Here is a 20,131-nt window from a genome sequence, read left to right as displayed (position 1 = left end):
AGTTTTGTTGGTACTAGTTTAGGGTACATATGATTTTTGGTTGCTCTATATTACACTATTTGTGAGGCAAGGTAAAAACACCAAGTTGGAGCTCACCTCACCATACACCACCGAGGAGCACGGACACAGAACCGGAACCAAGGATGAGAAGTAGCAAAAAAATATTGTCCAGCTTCACCTCGCAGTGCGTGTTTTATTAGGAAACGTGCTTAAAAACCAAACATCAGGCTCATATCATCAACATGTTTCGGATCAACATATATTACAGATCCTTCCTCATGATACAGAGAATAAGACTGACAAATCTTATATACAGAGTAAAAGCAGTGATTCAGCTGTGGATTATTGATTGGCAATTGGACTGCTTGCACCCCACCCACAGCATATACCACTGAGACACAGGAACAGAACTGCATGAGAAGAAGAGAGGGAAAAAAAAAAAAAAAAAATTTAATCTTCACCCCTCTCTTCCTCCCACGCAAGAACCGCCCCTAAAGGACAAGAGAAGAAGATACATCTAATAATGCAATATTAAATCTTGTCTTTGATTAAGGCCCAAAGGCATACAGGACTGAAATCTAAAAATCCAATAGGCTTCTCTATTGAGAAGAGCTTTCCTATGGTCTCCGCCCCGTTTAGGAAAATTAACTCGTTCAATGCCCTGAACTTTCATGCCAGCAATATTGCCCTGGTGGCAGGAGGCAAAATGCTGGCTGACTGCTGACACATTTTTTACAAAAGCATGAGATATATCTGAGATATGTCTGCATATCCGAACTTTGAGGGCATTGGACGTGCATCCCACATATTGCAATTGACATGTAGAACAAGACACACAATACACCACATGTGTGGTATTGCAGTTAATGTATTGTTGTATCTCAAATGACTGCTGGGCTGCAACAGAGGCCACATTCCGTCCTGTTTGTACGACACTGCAACACGTACAAATGCGGTGCCCGCATTTGAACATCCCTTTAGACCTAAGCCAACATTGTTGTGGTACCGTACCATCTGAAAACCTACTCGGACTGAGTTTTTGAGAAAGTCTTGGCGCCTTGCGGGCAACACATTTTATTCCCTTGTCCACAATCGGTTTCCAGGCGGCATCTGTGCGCAAAACTGTCAGATTCTTTCTGACAATCTTGCAGACATCCAGATATTCAAGACTATAGTTAGTTATAAAGAATGGCATTGCAGTCTGGCCTCCTTGTTTTAAACCTTTGTATTTTTTATATTTAGGAAAAACCAGGTCTCGCCTGGGTAATGCAAGAGCTGTTTTTTTAGCTGTGTCTATTAAAGACTGGCCGTAACCTCTGATCTGCAGTCGAGCAGTCAACTTTTCTGCCTCTCTGAGGAAGGTGGAATCATCTGAGCAGTTCCTCCTTAATCTGATAAATTCACCCCTAGGGATGTTTTTAACCACGTGTTTCGGATGACAGGACAGGGCTAATAAAGTGGTATTGCCAGCTGTCTCTTTTCTATAAGTACAAGTGGTTATCTCAGATTTTTCCACATCACCATGGAGAGTAAGATCCAAAAATGAAATAGTGTGCACATGAAAATCAACCGTAAAGCTCAGATTCATTTGATTATCATTGAGATATCTCTCAAACAGTGGTATGGCCGTCACATCCGACGACCAGATGAACAACAGGTCATCTATGTAACGGTCATACCACTGCAGGGAGGAAGACCACGGGTTATCACAGCAAAACAAAAAACGAGACTCCCACCAAGACATGTATATGTTCGCCAGTGAGGGCGAAAATTTTGCGCCCATCGAAACTCCAGTACATTGTAAGTATAGCTTCTGGTCGAACATAAACACATTGTGTTTGAGCAAGAACCGAATCACATCACAAATATAAGCAATGAATTCCAGGCTATAATCTGAGTATGCATTTAAAAACCATTTGGTTGCAGCAATAGCCTGATCGTGCGGGATGACTGTATAAAGTGATGTGACATCGGCTGTTACCCAAACAAAATCCGGGTTCCATTTGAAGTCATAAAAGGATTGTAACACTGACCTAGTGTCCAGCAAGAAACCAGGCAAGGTTTGCACTAATGGTTGTAACAGACTATCTACCCATTCTGACATTTTTTCAGAGTATGAGCCTATGCCTGCAACAATAGGTCGCATCGAAGGAGGAAACACTGGCTTATGTATTTTCGGGAGTGAGTGAAATATCGGAGTGATAGGAAAAGGAACATAAATATAGTCTGCTTGTCTCTGATTAATGAACCCTCCACTCACTCCAACACTTAACAACTCCAGAAGTTCCTCCTGAAAGCGGGGGGTGGGGTCACTGGATAGCTCCGTGTTACAACCATTAGTGCAAACCTTGCCTGGTTTCTTGCTGGACACTAGGTCAGTGTTACAATCCTTTTATGACTTCAAATGGAACCCGGATTTTGTTTGGGTAACAGCCGATGTCACATCACTTTATACAGTCATCCCGCACGATCAGGCTATTGCTGCAACCAAATGGTTTTTAAATGCATACTCAGATTATAGCCTGGAATTCATTGCTTATATTTGTGATGTGATTCGGTTCTTGCTCAAACACAATGTGTTTATGTTCGACCAGAAGCTATACTTACAATGTACTGGAGTTTCGATGGGCGCAAAATTTTCGCCCTCACTGGCGAACATATACATGTCTTGGTGGGAGTCTCGTTTTTTGTTTTCCTGTGATAACCCGTGGTCTTCCTCCCTGCAGTGGTATGGCCGTTACATAGATGACCTGTTGTTCATCTGGTCGTCGGATGTGACGGCCATACCACTGTTTGAGAGATATCTCAATGATAATCAAATGAATCTGAGCTTTACGGTTGATTTTCATGTGCACACTATTTCATTTTTGGATCTTACTCTCCATGGTGATGTGGAAAAATCTGAGATAACCACTTGTACTTATAGAAAAGAGACAGCTGGCAATACCACTTTATTAGCCCTGTCCTGTCATCCGAAACACGTGGTTAAAAACATCCCTAGGGGTGAATTTATCAGATTAAGGAGGAACTGCTCAGATGATTCCACCTTCCTCAGAGAGGCAGAAAAGTTGACTGCTCGACTGCAGATCAGAGGTTACGGCCAGTCTTTAATAGACACAGCTAAAAAAACAGCTCTTGCATTACCCAGGCGAGACCTGGTTTTTCCTAAATATAAAAAATACAAAGGTTTAAAACAAGGAGGCCAGACTGCAATGCCATTCTTTATAACTAACTATAGTCTTAAATATCTGGATGTCTGCAAGATTGTCAGAAAGAATCTGACAGTTTTGCGCACAGATGCCGCCTGGAAACCGATTGTGGACAAGGGAATAAAATGTGTTGCCCGCAAGGCGCCAACACTTTCTCAAAAACTCAGTCCGAGTAGGTTTTCAGATGGTACGGTACCACAACAATGTTGGCTTAGGTCTAAAGGGATGTTGAAATGCGGGCACCGCATTTGTACGTGTTGCAGTGTCGTACAAACAGGACGGAATGTGGCCTCTGTTGCAGCCCAGCAGTCATTTGAGATACAACAATACATTAACTGCAATACCACACATGTGGTGTATTGTGTGTCTTGTTCTACATGTCAATTGCAATATGTGGGATGCACGTCCAATGCCCTCAAAGTTCGGATATGCAGACATATCTCAGATATATCTCATGCTTTTGTAAAAAATGTGTCAGCAGTCAGCCAGCATTTTGCCTCCTGCCACCAGGGCAATATTGCTGGCATGAAAGTTCAGGGCATTGAACGAGTTAATTTTCCTAAACGGGGCGGAGACCATAGGAAAGCTCTTCTCAATAGAGAAGCCTATTGGATTTTTAGATTTCAGTCCTGTATGCCTTTGGGCCTTAATCAAAGACAAGATTTAATATTGCATTATTAGATGTATCTTCTTCTCTTGTCCTTTAGGGGCGGTTCTTGCGTGGGAGGAAGAGAGGGGTGAAGATTAAATTTTTTTATTTTTATTTTTTTTTTCCCTCTCTTCTTCTCATGCAGTTCTGTTCCTGTGTCTCAGTGGTATATGCTGTGGGTGGGGTGAAAGCAGTCCAATTGCCAATCAATAATCCACAGCTGAATCACTGCTTTTACTCTGTATATAAGATTTGTCAGTCTTATTCTCTGTATCATGAGGAAGGATCTGTAATATATGTTGATCCGAAACATGTTGATGATATGAGCCTGATGTTTGGTTTTTAAGCACGTTTCCTAATAAAACACGCACTGCGAGGTGAAGCTGGACAATAATTGTGAGGCAAGGTAACAAGAAATAGCTGTTTTGGCACCGTTTATTTTGTTGTTATTTACAACATTCATCTGACAGGTTAGACTTAGATCATGTAGTATTTTTATAGAGCAGGTTGCCCCGGACGCGGCGATACCTAATATGTATACAATTTTTTATTTATGTAGGTTTTACACAATGATTTCAATTTTAAAACAAAAAAATCATGTTTTAGTATCTCCATAGTCTGAGAGCCATAGTTTTTTCAGTTTTTGGGCGATTGTCTTATGTAGGGTATCATTTTTGTGGAATGAGATGACGATTAGATTGGCACTTTTTTGGGGGGATTACGACTTTTGATCGCTTGCTATTACACTTTTTGTGATGTAATATGTGAACTTTTTTTATTTTATTTACGTTTAACATAAAAAAGCATTTTTGAAACAAAAAAATCATGTTTTAATCTGAGAGCCATATTTTTTTTATTTTTTGCGGGCTGAGGTGACGGTTTGATTGGTACTATTTTGGCGTACATATGACTTTTTTGATCACTTTTATTACCTTTTTTGGGAAGTAAGGTGGGCAAAATTTCAATTTCATCATGTTTTTTTTTTTTTTTTTTATGGCGTTCACCGTGCGGAGAAAGTAACATGACCGTTTTATATATCAGGTCGTTATGGACGTGGTGATATCAAGCATGTGTCATTTTTAATTTTTTTTGCATTTTTAATCAGTGATAAATGTGTTTTTTATTTTTACTTTTTTTTCCCTTTTTTTTTTTTTTGACCCAGACCCACTTGGTTCTTGAAGATCCAGTGGGTCTGATGTCTGTATAATACAGTACAGTACACTATATAGAGTACTGTACTGTATTTTCACTTAACGTCTGATTAGACTTCTGCCTTTAGCAGAAGTCTGATCAGCACCATGGACAGCCTCTGATCAGCACCATGGACAGCCGGACGCCTGTGAAGGCGTCCGGTTGCCATTGTAACCATCACTCGCTGCCACAGCAGAGCAGTGGGTGATGGGGAGGGAGGGGGGCCCCCTCCCTCTCTCATCGGGTGCTGAAAAGGCACAGAGAGAGGGAGGAAGCTCCTCCCTGTTAACCTTTTCCATACAGCGGTCCCTACGGACCGCGGCATGAAAGAGTTTAAACGCCTGATATCTGCCCCCCCCCCGCCGCCCGCCGGCACATAACACAGAGGGCTGCGGGGGAGGGGAGTTAAACATAAAATAAAAGCATTTTGAATTTTCTGATCCCCGCGGTCACAGACGCGGGGATCAGAAACCTGCCGAAAGCGCTGCAAACCGCAGGTCTGAATTGACCTGCGGTTTGCAGCAATCGCCGATACGGGGGGGGGGGGGGGTCACAGGACCCCCCGGACATTGACCCTGGGTGCCTGCTGATTGATTTCGGCAGGCACCGGGTTCCGATCACCACCCGCCGTGCGGCGGTGATCGTAAATACATAGGACGTACATGAGTACCGGGACATCAGGGCGTACCTGTACGGAACAGGTTAATTTTGCATGTTAATAACTATAATCAAACAAAAAACATAAATTCCTGCAGTTTTTGCATTGCTCTGCACTTGGTCTATACAGATCACCTGCAGTTATCTGCTTATCTATCATTCTATAATCCTGCCTCTGTGTATAGATTCTATAATCCCACCTCTGTGTATAGATAAAACATGATCCACCATTCACAATAGGTGATTGTCAGATCTTATCTATTCTTTCCTTGTACAATGCACAGGTCACAGAGCATCTCCCATAGAAGTCAATGAGGTTCCCTCCTGATCATTGTGTCTATGGACCATGGGGCTGCGTAAAGCAATTTTTGAATGCTTTGTAAATGCTGTTAAGAACAGCTTAGGCAAGATAGCGGATGGAAGAGCATATGCTTTTTATAAATTACATAAATAATAGATAATGTGTTACATCTCATACACTTAAGTATATTATGTGTCCTCGCTTGTAGGCTAGTGTTTGTTATTAGTACATGTAGTTTTGGTTATTCGGTGTTGTATTGTGCTGGATATAGTGGTCACTGGTTTATGTAAAGGGATTATATACTGTATTTATGGCATTGGTATACACTACTACTATAATTTTGTGATTGTTGAATTCTCTTAAGGCCTCATGCACACGACCGTTGTGTGCACCCGTGGCCGTTGTTCCGTGATTTTCTGCGGACCCATTGACTTTCAATGGGTCCGTTGAAAACTCGGAAAATGCACCGTTTGTCATCCGCCTCCGTGATCCGTGTATCCTGTCCGTCACAAAAATATGACCTGTCCTATTTTTTTGACGGACAATGGTCCGTTAAAAAACACGGATGCACACAAGATTGGCATCCGTGTCAGTGATCCGTGTCCGTAGGCTACTTTCATACAGACGGCTCCGAAGATCCGTCTGCATAAAAGCTTTTTCAGAGCTGAGTTTTCACTTTGTGAATACTCAAATCCGACAGTATATTCTAACACAGAGGCGTTCCCATGGTGATGGGGACGCTTCTAGTTAGAATCTACTACGAACTGTGTACATGACTGCCCCCTGCTGCCTGGCAGCACCCGATCTCTTACAGGGGCTGTGATCCGCACAATTAACCCCTCAGGTGCCGCACCTGAAGGGGTTAATTGTGCGTATCATAGCCCCCTGTAAGAGATCAGGGGCTGCCAGGCAGCAGGGATCAGACCCCCCTCCCTCCCCAGTTTTAATTTCATTGGTGGCCAGTGCGGCCCCCCCGGCCCCCCCTCCCTCTATTGTATTAATATCATTGGTGGCACAGTGTGCGGCCAACCCCGGCCCCCCTCCCTCCCTTTATTGTATTATCATTGGTAGCCAGTGTGCGCCCCCCCTGGCCCCCCTCCCTCCCTCTATTGTATTATGATTGGTGGCCAGTGTGCGATCCCGCCGGCCCCCCTCAGCCCCCCCCAGCCCCCCCTCTATTGTATTAATATCTTTGGTGGCCAGTGTGCGGCAATATTAGAAGCATCATACTTACCTGCTGCGCTGTCTGACCGGCCGGGAGATCCTCTTACTGGTAAGTGACAGATCATTAAGCAATGCGCCGCACAGACCTGTCACTTACCAGTAGGAGGAGCTCCCGGCCGGTCACAGACAGCACAGCAGGTAAGTATGATGCTTTTAATATTGCTAAGTAACCATGGCAACCAGGACTGCAGTAGCGTCCTGGTTGCCATGGTTACCGATCAGAGCCCCAGCGATTAAACTGGGACTCCGATCGGAACTCTCCGCTGCCACCAATGATCGGGGGGGGGGGGGAGAGGGGAGGTCGCACACTGGCCACCAATGATATTAATACAATAGAGGGGGGGCCGGGGGGGGCGCACACTGGCCACCAATGATAATACAATAGAGGGAGGGAGGGGGGGCTGGGGGGGCCGCACACTGGCCACCAATGATAATACAATAGAGGGAGGGAGGGGGGGCGCACACTGGCCACCAATGATAATACAATAGAGGGAGGGAGGGGGGGGGGGCCGCACACTGGCCACCAATGATATTCAAACTGGGGAGGGAGGGGGGTCTGCCCCCTGCTGCCTGGTAGCCCCTGATCTCTTACAGGGGGCTATGATACGCACAATTAACCCCTTCAGGTGTGGCACCTGAGGGGTTAATTGTGCTGATCACAGCCCCCTGTAAGAGATCGGGTGCTGCCAGGCAGCAGGGGGCAGTCATGTACACAGTTCATAGTATATTCTAACTTGAAGCGTCCCCATCACCATGGGAACGCCTCTGTGCTCGAATATACTGTCGGATATGAGTTCTCACGATGTAACTCAAATCCGATGGTATATTCTAACATAGAGGCGTTCCCATGGTGATGGGGACGCTTCAAGTTAAAATATACCATCGGATTGGAGAAAACTCCGATCCTATGGTATATTAACTCCTGACTTTACATTGAAAGTCAGGACCCCCCTCCCTCCCCAGTTTGAATATCATTGGTGGCCAGTGTGCGGCCCCCCTCCCTCCCTCTATTGTATTATCATTGGTGGCCAGTGTGCGCCCCCCCTCCCTCCCTCTATTGTATTATCATTGGTGGCCAGTGTGCGGCCCCCCCAGCCCCCCCTCCCTCCCTCTATTGTATTATCAATGGGGGACGGATCCGTTTGCAATTGCACCATATTGTGTCAACGTCAAACGGATCCGTCCACATTGACTTGCATTGTAAGTCAGGACGGATCCGTTTGGCTCCGCACGGCCAGGCGGACACCAAAACGACTTTTTTTTCATGTCCGTGGATCCTCCAAAAATCAAGGAAGACCCACGGATGAAAAAACGGTCACGGATCACGGACCAACGGAACCCCGTTTTGCGGACCGTGAAAAAATACTGTCGTGTGCATGAGGCCTAAGCCTGTATTACATTGCACAATCTGGTAGGCGATTGTTATGAGCTTGGCTCTGGTGCTGTATTTATGCATTAACTTTGAACTGGTGCCTTATATGTGTATCTTGGTTCTGGTACTGTATGTGGATATGGTGCTATGTTTATGCAATGAAATTCAATGGCAGTAAAGGGCTCAGCTCACCTGCACTCACTTGGGGAGGCACGGATCAGCCTGGAACCAGGCACTGAGTATAATCCAAAACAAGGAGAGACGTCTAGTTTGCAATATAAAAGTGATAGCCTTTATTCTTTAAAGCAATAAAATATCCAATGACACAGTATAGACAGACAGCGTTAGCGTCTACACGTTTAGGATCTTAAAGTGTGACCCTTACTCATGTAATGAGATTGGTATGTTACCGCTACTATGGTATCTTATATAGATTAGCCATGCCGTATTATGTAAATCACACCAATCAAAAAGACCACTCCTATTTTTGCTGCCACCTGCTGCACGAGTATCCCCCTGTGACCGGCTCTCCCAGGTTCACCATATCTGCATTACTGCCCTAGCAGAAGTGATTAGTACTAGAAAAATGGTGCAACACGCCGGGGAGTAGCTAGGGAAACAGGCCAAATACCAAAGAGGAATTGAGGCTGGAGCTAAGGCCTCTTTCACACGGGCGTTGCGGGAAAAGATGTGGGTGCGTTGCGGGAAAATGCACGCGCGTGAGAAAAATCTGCATTTTTGGTACTGTGGGGATCCGCTCTGGTAGGCAGTGGTAGCGAGTGCAGTATAGAGGCATCACAGTCCGGTCTTAGTGTAAAACACAATGCTTTGTTTATTCACACGGTGCATATTTGTGAAAGACGGTGCAGTTCATAGGGAGGGTGGTCACACACAGCAAAATAATAGTTCAAACACAGCAAGTCCCTGCTGCAGGCTGCTTGAGGCCTGTTTCAGTCACATAAAGCAAAGTCTATTTAAAGCCAGGAGTAATGTCACCTTTTCTCCTTGGGGAAGTAAGTCCATGGGTCCGGCTCCTAGCCACAGGACATGGATCCCTCCTGGATTCAGCTGCGGGTCCCTGCACACTCCTTTACAGGCCTCAGCACGCAGCCCAGCTCACCTCCACTCCTCACTCTCACAGCCAGAGAACACAGAAGCTCCACACTGTGTACCACACCCTTGTTGCTGGTCAGGTTTTAACCCTTCCCTGCAAAACCTGGCCTGGACCGTGGGGAGACAGGCACCCGCCCGCATATCTGCCTGCTCCCAATAAGAGCCGGCCCGGATCCGTTGTTAACAGCGTAACCGCTGCAAAATGCACTTTTCCGGCTCTTACTCCAGCGGGGCCAGGACCCCCGCTGGCACGTACCTCCCGTTTACCACCACCCCAGGTACTCTCCTACAGTACCCAGACCCGAACCCGGACTTCTTCACAGAAGTTCAGGTTTCGGTTAGGTGTTGTGTAGATTTTATTATTTATAAGGGAAAATAATAGCATTTTTAATACAGAATGCTAAGTAAATTAGGGATGGAGGGGTTACATTTTTTTTAATTTAAATTAAACTCAACCTCATCCACTTGTTTGCGCAGCCCGGCTCGTCTTCTTTCTTCTTTAAGGACCTGGGAGGAAAAGGACCTTTGGTGGCTCATCACATGATCGATCACCATGGTGATGGACCATGTGATGGACCATGTGATAAGCGCAGTGACATCACCAAAGGTCCTTTTCCTCCCAGGTCCTCAAAGAAGAAGAAAGAAAATGAGCCGGGCTTTGCAAACAAGTGGATGAGGTGAGTTTAATGATTATTGTTTTAACCCCTCCATCCCTAATTTACTTCTGTATTAAGAATGCAATTATTTTCCCTTATCACCATGTTATAAGGGAAAATAATAAAGATCGGGTCCCCATCCCGATCGTCACCTAGCAACCATGCGTGAAATTCACACCGTATCCGCACTTGCTTGCGGATGCTTGCAATTTTCACGCAGCCCGATTCACTTCTATGGGGCCTGCTTTGCGTGAAAAACGCACAATATAGAGCATGCTGCGATTTTCACGCAGCCCCATTCACTTCTAATATAGAGCATGCTGCGATTTTCACGCAACGCACAAGTGATGCGTGAAAAAATCACCGCTCATGTGCACAGCCCCATTGGAGTGAATGGGTCCGGATTCAGTGCGGGTGCAATGCGTTCACCTCACGCATTGGACCCGCAGGGAATTCTCGCCCGTGTGAAAGGGGCCTAAGGGGTAGAGAGAATCTACCTAGTCCTTGAATCCCGCAAGCAGCTAAGGCCTGCATAAGAGATAGGCCTATAATAAAGACCAGCCTACAGCCTGTAAGCAGTGCTTTGTGCAATATTGTGTGTCACGTGAAAGGGCGTAGCCTGGCTGAGAACAGTGTGTGCAGTGGTTATGACGGCAGAGATACCAAAACCTGGGAGCACCTATTACAGACAGTGCAGGTGCTGTGCCACTTTACTATAATGGAGTCCCCTATAGTTCCTGGTCCTGCAGCAACTGCTGCCATGTGTTTAGGAGATAATACACTTTATTATAATGGAGTCCCCTATAGTTCCAGGTCCTGCAGCAACTGCTGCCATGTGTTTAGGAGATAATACACTTTATTATAATGGAGTCCCCTATAGTTCCTGGTCCTGCAGCAGCTGCCGCCATGTGTTTAGTGTTTAGGAGATGGTACACGTTATTATAATGGAGTCCCCTATAGTTCCTGGTCCTGCAGCAACTGCCGCCATGTGTTTAGGAGATAATACACTTTATTATAATGGAGTCCCCTATAGTTCCTGGTCCTGCAGCAACTGCTGCCATGTGTTTGGGAGAAGATGAAGTTTATTATAATGGAGTCCTTTATAGCTCCATGTCCTGCAGCAACTGCTGCCATGTGTTTAGGAGATGATACACTTTATTATAATGGAGCCCCCTATAGTTCGTGATCCTGTAGAAGCTGCCGCCATGTGTTTATGACAGAATACATTTTATTGTAATGGATTTCCCTGTAGTTCCTGATCCTGCAGCTGCTGCCACCATGTGTTTAGGAGATAATACACTTTATTATAATGGAGTCCCCTATAGTTCCAGGTCCTGCAGCAACTGCTGCCATGTGTTTAGGAGATAATACACTTTATTATAATGGAGTCCCCTATAGTTCCTGGTCCTGCAGCAGCTGCCGCCATGTGTTTAGTGTTTAGGAGATGGTACACGTTATTATAATGGAGTCCCCTATAGTTCCTGGTCCTGCAGCAACTGCCGCCATGTGTTTAGGAGATAATACACTTTATTATAATGGAGTCCCCTATAGTTCCTGGTCCTGCAGCAACTGCTGCCATGTGTTTGGGAGAAGATGAAGTTTATTATAATGGAGTCCTTTATAGCTCCATGTCCTGCAGCAACTGCTGCCATGTGTTTAGGAGATGATACACTTTATTATAATGGAGCCCCCTATAGTTCGTGATCCTGTAGAAGCTGCCGCCATGTGTTTATGACAGAATACATTTTATTGTAATGGATTTCCCTGTAGTTCCTGATCCTGCAGCTGCTGCCACCATGTGTTTAGGAGAAGATACACTTTATTATAATGGAGTCCCCTATACTTCATCGTCCTGCAGCTGCTGCCATGTGTTTAGAAGATAATGTACTTTACACTGCGTGCAGAATTATTAGGCAAATGAGTATTTTGACCACATCATCCTCTTTATGCATGTTGTCTTACTCCAAGCTGTATAGGCTCGAAAGCCTACTACCAATTAAGCATATTAGGTGATGTGCATCTCTGTAATGAGAAGGGGTGTGGTCTAATGACATCAACACCCTATATTAGGTGTGCATAATTATTAGGTAACTTCCTTTCCTTTGGCAAAATGGGTCAAAAGAAGGACTTGACAGGCTCAGAAAAGTCAAAAATAGTGAGATATCTTGCAGAGGGATGCAGCACTCTTAAAATTGCAAAGCTTCTGAAGCGTGATCATTGAACAATCAAGCGTTTCATTCAAAATAGTCAACAGGGTCGCAAGAAGCGTGTGGAAAAACCAAGGCGCAAAATAACTGCCCATGAACTGAGAAAAGTCAAGCGTGCAGCTGCCAAGATGCCACTTGCCACCAGTTTGGCCATATTTCAGAGCTGCAACATCACTGGAGTGCCCAAAAGCACAAGGTGTGCAATACTCAGAGACATGGCCAAGGTAAGAAAGGCTGAAAGACGACCACCACTGAACAAGACACACAAGCTGAAACGTCAAGACTGGGCCAAGAAATATCTCAAGACTGATTTTTCTAAGGTTTTATGGACTGATGAAATGAGAGTGAGTCTTGATGGGCCAGATGGATGGGCCCGTGGCTGGATTGGTAAAGGGCAGAGAGCTCCAGTCCGACTCAGACGCCAGCAAGGTGGAGTACTGGTTTGGGCTGGTATCATCAAAGATGAGCTTGTGGGGCCTTTTCGGGTTGAGGATGGAGTCAAGCTCAACTCCCAGTCCTACTGCCAGTTTCTGGAAGACACCTTCTTCAAGCAGTGGTACAGGAAGAAGTCTGCATCCTTCAAAAAAAACATGATTTTCATGCAGGACAATGCTCCATCACACGCGTCCAAGTACTCCACAGCGTGGCTGGCAAGAAAGGGTATAAAAGAAGAAAATCTAATGACATGGCCTCCTTGTTCACCTGATCTGAACCCCATTGAGAACCTGTGGTCCATCATCAAATGTGAGATTTACAAGGAGGGAAAACAGTACACCTCTCTGAACAGTGTCTGGGAGGCTGTGGTTGCTGCTGCACGCAATGTTGATGGTGAACAGATCAAAACACTGACAGAATCCATGGATGGCAGGCTTTTGAGTGTCCTTGCAAAGAAAGGTGGCTATATTGGTCACTGATTTGTTTTTGTTTTGTTTTTGAATGTCAGAAATGTATATTTGTGAATGTTGAGATGTTATATTGGTTTCACTGGTAAAAATAAATAATTGAAATGGGTATATATTTGTTTTTTGTTAAGTTGCCTAATAATTATGCACAGTAATAGTCACCTGCACACACAGATATCCCCCTAAAATAGCTAAAACTAAAAACAAACTAAAAACTACTTCCAAAAATATTCAGCTTTGATATTAATGAGTTTTTTGGGTTCATTGAGAACATGGTTATTGTTCAATAATAAAATTAATCCTCAAAAATACAACTTGCCTAATAATTCTGCACTCCCTGTATTGTAATGAATTCCCCTGTAGTTCCTGGTCCTGCAGCAGCTGCCACCATGTGTTTAGGAGATGATAAACTTTATTATAATGGAGTCTTCTATAGCTCTATGGTCCTGCAGCAGCTGCCGCCATGTGTTTAGGAGATGATGTGCTTTATTATTTACTGGATTAGCAGCTATGACTAGTACTAAAACACTGAGCGGCAACAATCAGCCTCATCGTGGTCATTGTGTAAGGACAAATCCAGATTTTAAAAAAAACAAACACCACAATATATATTTTTATTTATTTTTATTTTTATTGGAAAAGCAATAAGCAACATTGTAATAAAATATTACTGGCCCTTTAATAAAATAAACAGGGATCACAGTGACTCTCGGGTCAGGACCAGTGGAGACCACAGAACTTGCTGTAGTCATTCAGACCAGCCCAAAACTGTCCTGAGATGAGAGCCACCGGATCCAAAGATCCAGAGGAAGGCGAACAAACCCCCCGGAGATTTCTAGCTCAGGGGGGGAAAAAATTCCTTCCTGACCCCAGATGTGGCGATCGGATAATTCCCTGGATTACATCTGTCCTGCTGTATATATGTATGTAATATAAAGCTCCAGAGAGCTGACCCTGGAAAGAAAGAGACAACCTGCTCCTAAGAGCTTACAATCTAATATACAGTACATGTCCTGGTCCTAAGAGCTTACAATCTAATATGCAATACAAGCTCTGCTCCTAATAGCTTACAGTCTAATATACAACACATGTCCTGCTCATCGGATCTTACAGTCTAATAGAACAATAGAAACCCTGCTCCTCAGAGCTTACAATCTAACATACAGTACATGCCCTGATCCTTAGAGCTTACAGTCTAATATGCAATACACGGTCTGCTCCTCAGAGCTTACAATCTAATATACAACACATGTCCTGCTCCTCGGATCTTACAGTCTAATAGAACAATAGAAAACCTACTCCTCAGAGCTTACAATCTAATATACAGTACATGCCCTGTTCCCCAGAGCTTACAATCATACAGACCTGAGTGAAGAGCTACTTTCCTGGGCTTGTTCTCTTCAAATGCTTCACACTGGATGTGGATGTGTCCTCTTCAAGCTGAAATGAACCAAGATGATTCTGGTTTAGAACTTGCATGTCATGTGGTGTCTATGAGGTCATGTGTCTTCTGACATCATCATAGCTGACAGTCAGACAATATTTCAGCCAACACCTATTCCCCCTGACACCCCCATAGGCATAAAAAATTGTTCATGTTAAATTCCAACCTGCCCAAGCCTTCTCTTCCTCAACATTTGTCATAAGGGGAGGGTTGTGGCACCCCATACACATACAAAAATCAGCCTATCCCACCAAAGTCAGCAGGTTCAGCTCAGATGACATTAATCTAACGTTTATGGCCCCCTAAGACTCTAAAAAAGACCACAAACAAGTCCCCATAAAATAGATTTACAGAATGATAATGATACAGAGGAGATCTGCGCCATTAAACCTGCATGAACATGATCAACGTCAGAGATCTGTAGAAGGAACAATTCCAGGAAAATCTTCCTAGGACTGCACCTATATAAAACCACATTACAGTCTGGGACCCCACTCAGCCAGAGTATCGACACACTTCAAAGAGCAGCTCATGCTCCAGATGACCATACGTTTGAAAATGGGCCATTAACATACCGCCTGTGTACTGGGGAGACAACAGGGTCCCCCCCAGTGGTTGCCAGGGAGTTCTCATATAGGGGTTGTCCAGATGCCTTTAGGAGGGACAAAGCATAATGCCCAGATGTGCACATTTTCCATAAAATAAGGTCTGTGAACATTTCTTAGAAATGTTTTCCTTTTAAAGATTTGTCCTGACAGTCACAGCAAGAAATATGTCCCACAGGGTTTGTTGTCGAGATTTCTAGGGGATGGGGGGATAAATGGTAGAGCCGAATACTAACCTTTACCAGAGGGTGGAATTTTCTGACCTAGCCCAGTTTCTTAACAGCCTGGCCAAGGTAAAGTGGCATGTTGGCGCATCACCTGGCACTCAGCACCCACTACACATGCCCCAGTTGCAGCCCCCTACTTACACCCTTGTTAATTGTGTGGTATTTCACAACACAGCCTCTAACTACACGATGTATGAAGGTCTCAGCACGGAGGGAAGAGCTACATACCTGAACGTGTCCGCTTCAACCTGTCAAGCTCATGTGACACAAAATGGTTCTGGTTTAGAACTTTGGACATTCTGCACCAATTGTGACATCATGCAATGTCTATGATGTCATATGTCTTGTGATATCATCATAACTAACAGTTGTTTTATGCTTTGTTTGCAAGAGTTAAACAAAGTATAACATGGTGGGGGGGGGGGCTGTGATTATTTTACTCTTATCACAAGACTACAACAGACAATGGGGGAGATTTATCAAAAATGGTATAAAGGAAAACTACCTTAGTTGCCCATAGCAACCAATCAGATTCCGCCTATCATTTCCCAAAGGAGCTCTGAAAAACAAAAGGTGGAATCTGATTGGTTCCTATGGGCAACTAAGCCAGTTTTCCTTTACACCAGTTTTGATCATTCTCCCCCAATGCATATAGGCCATAAAGAAATGGACTCCAAATTATCAAAAGCGATTTAATTAATCAGACAATAAGGGTTAAAAACAATAAAAAGCATGATACGCAAGGTATAGTGCTGTAAGCACCAAACACTTCCCTACCCCCCCCCCCACACTTTGGTAATAAACCAATAATTGTATGGGCACTGAGAGGTATGAATTCAACAATCACAAAATTATAATAACGGTGTATACCAATACCATAAATATATCATCCCTTTTCATAAACCAATGGCCGCTATATCTAACACAATACAACATATAATAACTAAAAGTACATGCACTAACGGGAATGTGTCATCAGAAAATCACCTATTGTGTAAATCACATTTTTATGTTTCAAATATGTTATATTTTTAATTTTGCATGTTAATAACTATATTCAAACAAACACCATAAATTCCTGCAGTTTTCACACTGCTCGCTAAGCCTAATGATAGGCAACACTTCTTGGTCTATACAGATCACCTGCAGTTATCTGCTTATCTATCATTACAGATGGCCTTGCGGTTCGCCCTGCAGTGGGTAAGCAGCTAACTTTACACATTTGCGGTTCGCCGAACATGCGAACATATGGCGATATTCGCCGGCGCCATATTCTTTTACATTGTGAAGAACTTTGACCCATGACACATCTATCAGGTGGTACAGGACAGCCAAATGAGACGTTTCAGCACATGGACACACTCCCTACGTTATAAATAGACCTGATCTGGCCGCCATTTTACATTCAGTCTTTTGTCAGTGTAGGGAGAGGTTGCAGTGTGGAGCAGGGACAGACTGTAAAGGTGCATTCACACGTCAGTATTTTTACCTTTCCAGATAAACGTTCCTGTTTTTTGCGGATCCGAAAATCTGGATGACATGAGGATGCTTTTAGCATGTCATCCGATTTTTTGACGGATCCATTGACTAGAATGGGATGACGGAACGCAAAATCGGACAAATAGTAGGACAGGGTATTTTTTTTTCCAGGATCCGAATAACGGAACCCACGGAACCATGAGTGCTCTCCGATTATTTGCGGATTCCATTGAAAATGAATGTATCCGCATAACGTTCCGTTTTTAATCGGAACGGATGCTGAACACCAAAACGGACGTGTGAATGGACCCTTAGAGTGTTAACAGTGACACAAATCGCTAGCTAATAAGTCCACAAAAGTCCTTTTAAGGACTGGTATAGGTGTACTATTGATAGGTGTGCAGTATATAGGGGTGTAATACACTTATAATATACTTTCTAATATAGAAAGCATATTATAGTGGATTTGTATTGTGCAGCATTGGGACTGGTGATCGGTTCTGTAGCGATACTACAACTACAAAGAGTGACAAACGCAATTAGAAAAAGGTATTATAACTGGTGTGATAGACCAGTGGCCCCCAAAACAACATATTGAAGCGGGGTGTTATCTAAGAATATACTACTCAAATAGTGTATTTGGGTGCTGCAGAAATTTATCCGCTTTCACTGCGTTACCTCTGCTACACACAGTGAGAAAATGTAAAGGAAAATGTATTTATAACTGGTGTGATTCTAGACCAGTGGCCCCCAAATGACATATTGAAGCAGGGTGTTATCTAAGAATATACTACTCAAATAGTGTGTTTTGGTACTGAATACATTTATCCGCTTTCACTGCGTTACCTCTGCTACACACAGTGAGAAAATTGAAAGGAATTTTTTTTTTTATAACTGGTGTGATTATAGACCAGTTGACCCCAAAACGACATATTGAAGCGGGGTGTTATCTAAGAATATACTACTCAAATAGTGTATTTTGGTACTGAAGCAATTAGCCGCTTTCACCACATTACCTCTGCTACACACAGTGAAAAAATTTAAAGGAATTTTTTTTCTGGTGTGATTATAGACCAGTTGACTCCAAAACGAAAGATTGAAGCGGGGTGTTATATACCTTCTCCCACATTTACTGCGCTTCTCTAGAGACTTTTGTCACCAGGTCATTTAAAAAATGACCGGCAGAGGAAGAGGTAGGGGTGGTAGGGATAGGGGTAGGGCAGGAGCACCAGGCCGGAGCCAAAGTGGGAAGTTGCAGAAGGTGCATTCAATTACGTCAAAGGACGCACCAGACTTGGTTGAGAGGCTCACTCAGCCTTCCGCTTCTGTACCCTCCTCATCCTCTCTATCTGCACCCTCTTCACTCTCTGCTGTGTGCACCCCCAAAGACACCACCACCAACACCACCACCACCATATACTCTCCACTTGAGTCACAGGAATTATTTTCCGATCCATCACAAGACATTTCCGATGCGCAGCCATTCTTGGCATCGGATCAGGAAGAGGAGGTAGCAACAGCCGCCACTCAGCAGTCTGACGACAGTACCCAGATCAGCCCAAGGAGGTTGGTCCCTGCTGTTGCTGCCTACTCCGAGATCTCTAACGTTAGTGGTGGGGAAGGTGACGTCGATGATGACGTGTCTATGGACGTAACGTGGGTGCCCACAAGAGAGGAAGAGGAGGGGAGTTTAGAGGGAGAGATGAACCAGCAGATAGGGAGGAGAAGCAGACCGAACTTACATTGCACAGGAGGGACAAACCAAACTGCTAATGTATCAGGAGAGAGCCATCAACCATGTACGGTCACATCTTGCGCTCCGAGGACGCCGGCACATGGCTCCGCAGTGTGGGCTTCTTTTAATGTGTCAGCTGCTGACAATAGTGTTGCTATCTGCAACCTTTGCAGTCAACGCATAAGTCGCGGTAAGCCCAACACCCACCTAGGGACTACCGCCTTAAGAAGGCACCTGGCCTCACATCATCGAGCCAAGTGGGAGCAATGCCGTTAGAACCCACAAAGCCACACTCCAGGCTCTCACCATCCAGCCTCTTCTCCTTCTCCTCTCTCCTCACAATTGTCCTCCACTCCACCTTCCATCATGCCGTCCTCACGTTTGTCAAAAAAAACAGCAGGCTTCCGTGGCCCAAATGTTCGAGCATAAAAAATGATGACGCCGGATAACCCTCTTGCCCAACGGTTGACCGCTGGCTTGTCGGAACTGATAGCCCGCCAACTACTGCCATATAAACTTGTGGACTCGGAGGCCTTTCGAAAATTTGTGGCCATTGGAACACCACAATGGAAGGTCCTAGGAAGGAAATATTTCTCGCAGAAGGGCATCCCAGAGCTATATGGCCACGTTCAGCGGCAAGCGACACAGTGTCGGTGCCAAGATACATCTGACCACAGACTCGTGGTCTAGCAAACACGGGCAGGGAAGGTATATAGCTTTTAATGCCCACTGGATGAACCTTCTGACGGCCGTCAAGCATGTAACCCGTGGCACCCGTGTAGATTTGGTTTTATCGCCACGGATTGCATGCAGGTCTGCCTCTTCTTCTCTTCCTCCTACTCCATCCTCCCTCTGGTCCTCGGCTGACTCCTCCTTTTCCGCTGCTACCATCTCTTCCGCTGCGCCGGCCAAGATCCTCAGAACCTATTCGACATGCCAGGTGAGACGTTGCCATGCTGTGCTGCGTCTGTTGTGCCTGGAAGCCAAGAGCCACACCGGTCCTGCACTCCTTTCAGCTTTGCGTTCACAGGCAGACCAGTGGATAACACCGCTCAATTTGACAGTTGGTAACGTGGTGTGCGACAACGGTGCCAATCTGCTGAGCGCGCTGAAACAGAGCAAAATGACACACGTGCCATGCATGGCACACGTCCTGAACT

At 44.7% G+C, this 20,131-nt stretch overlaps 1 protein-coding gene across 1 annotated transcript in view; it reads left to right on the top strand.

The window, feature by feature from the left end:
• The window catches only part of PRMT8 (protein arginine methyltransferase 8), a 374,391-nt gene that overhangs the window by 271,463 nt on the left and 82,797 nt on the right, over positions 1–20,131 (top strand). The gene's annotated exons all lie outside the window — the stretch shown is intronic.

The sequence above is a fragment of the Bufo bufo genome, chromosome 1, assembly GCF_905171765.1.
Source record: "Bufo bufo chromosome 1, aBufBuf1.1, whole genome shotgun sequence".
Lineage (NCBI taxonomy): Eukaryota > Metazoa > Chordata > Amphibia > Anura > Bufonidae > Bufo > Bufo bufo.
This window is presented reverse-complemented; position numbering and strand designations above follow the sequence as displayed.